Here is a 2,503-nt window from a genome sequence, read left to right on the forward strand (position 1 = left end):
GACAGAATGGCGTCTTCCCCGTTAGCCTCAATCAATCTGGACTTGGATATCATGAAATTGTCTGTGTGTGCATGCAAATTAGGCAATCTACTTTCCCCTAAACCATATTGTTATCTATTCTGTTCAAAGATTTTTAGCTGATAAAGGTAGAGAGATCAATTTGGGACCAACTGCATTCCAGAGGCAGCAGCATATATTTGGAAGCATGTATTTTGAGGCTTTGCCTATTCATTGTTTTCATTGCATTGAAAGACACACATGTAGTTGAGTTTCAACTGATTGTTCATACTCTAACTGAGGAATGCTATCCAAATGGCAAGTGGATCAGCCAGCAACAGAATTCAGGATTTAGAAGTAAGATAAGGTGGGGACAGAGCCAGGTCCCCTCCCAGAGCTGTCATTTCGGCTCCTGCTGTGGTGTCAACGTCACTTTGCAGAGAGAGACAAACGATCTGCAGAGGGCTGGACCTCACTCCCTCTATAGAAACATTTGCCCTTTCAAAACCCTCTTCTATGATGCCCAACATTGAAGGCTTGATAAAGGAGAGGACTTGTTAACACAATGCCCCATCCATACCAAGCACTTCCACTAGCCTGCAAGAGAGAAAGAGAAGGGCTTGATTTGGGTACGAAATTGAAATTTTAAATGAGTGAACTAAATTCAATGATAAAAAAAATGACAGACTATAACAGGGTGAAATGCTTCCCTCCCTTACTCCGCCTTAACTCCATTCTGTAGATATGCTAGTTGACTGAAGGAGTTCTGCCTGAGACTTGAGCAATTTCTGGTCAACCTTCTGGAAACAAAGAGATTCGGAGATTTCCTGCCTCTTTCCTCACCCACCCACCCCCATTCCCTTGAGATAAAAGACACTGGGCTTGAAGGCATCCTTAAGATGGTTTTGACCAGCAAGTTCCCATCTTCTCATTTCAATGAAAACCTTTTCTTATTCCAAACTCTGATCTATTGAATATTAAATATTGGATGCTGTGAACACAGGGCGCTAAGACTACAACAAGAAGAGTTACAGAATGAGTTCCACGTGTCACAAGGTGCTTGAGACACAGCCAGAAAAAGAGAATTGACACAGTAGATCTGAAAACAATGACTGAAACAAAAATAAAAAGTTTTTTGTTTGTATCCCCAAAGTAGTTGAGACACCACCATAAGCCCACTGGTTGCATAATTATTATTACCATTCTAATAAACACCATGTACTAAAATATGACTAATGCTTAAATGCAGGATTGAAAAACATTAGCAAACTAGGATTACATTTAGATAAAATGAATAGGCTTAAGATAGAAGGTTTGATTGACAGGTCTCAATATTTTTAAAGAAGTTATGTCTGAATGCTAGGATTTCTATGCTATTTTTTTTCTTTTCTTCATTGATCACATATTCCATGAAGTGGTTATACTAGCTTATAAATTATAATGCAATTTTATGAATAATAAGGATAATTTAAAATAATTTAATACTCTGTCTTGCCTGAGTTGCACCTAACTGCCATAAAATCTTTATCCTCACCTTACTCAAATTCCTCATGTTTGCTCTCTACTTTTCCACTTCTCATCTCCCATTCAGCCTTCAGCCCTGGTTTTTACCTCTAAAAATATGCAGAACCTACGCTTCCTAAGGTAAAAATCATACTCTCCTCAAATCCATTCCATTCACAGCCATAGGAGTGATCATTTTAAAAGACAAACTGATCCAACCCACTGTTCCTTTCAAAATTTGTGAGTGACTCTCCACTTCCCATATTAAAAAGAATTTATTCTTGCTCTTGGAGTATGGCCTCTCTTACTCTCAGTATCTCTTTCACTCTCATTCCTTTTCATCTCTTTCTTGCCTGCCTCTCCAGCCTCACTTCTCACCTCTTTTTTCTTCACAATTTATACTCCAGGACCACTAGTGTTATTAGAGTTACCTTCCTTGCTCTTTTTTCTATTTCATCCCTTGAGGAGTCTCCCCTCCTGCTGGGAGTGCCCTCCCCCTTCCTTTCCCTCCAATCAGATTGCTGGATTCTTACTGAGGCCTGAGCCCATCTAGGAAGTCTGCCCCGAGCATCAAGATTTGTTGAAGAGCCCTTTCTTTATGATTCCAAGGGAAACTGACTCTGGGTGAGCACACAATATGATATATAGATGATGTATTACAAAATTGTACACTTGAAACCTATGTAACTTTACTAACCATTGTCACGCCAATAAATTAAATCAAACATAAAAATAAATGTCTATAGAACTCTAATTTTTGTTTATCGATGTGTTCTGCTGGACCGTGATTAGTTAGATGGGAGAGACAATGTTATACTCATCGTTAGATCCCCAATATTTAGAACATTGCTTGGCATGGGATATGATCTTGGTTTTAAAGCGAAAGAGTTAAATCAATAAATAACATGTGTAAGTTACATGTATTCAAACTATTATACATTTATTACTTAAGAGTACTGTCATATAGCTCATATCTTTATTTGTTACCCAAAAAAGGTATCGT

The sequence above is a fragment of the Hipposideros armiger genome, unplaced genomic scaffold (genome assembly GCF_001890085.2).
Source record: "Hipposideros armiger isolate ML-2016 unplaced genomic scaffold, ASM189008v1 scaffold_113, whole genome shotgun sequence".
In the NCBI taxonomy this organism is placed as follows: Eukaryota; Metazoa; Chordata; class Mammalia; order Chiroptera; family Hipposideridae; genus Hipposideros; species Hipposideros armiger.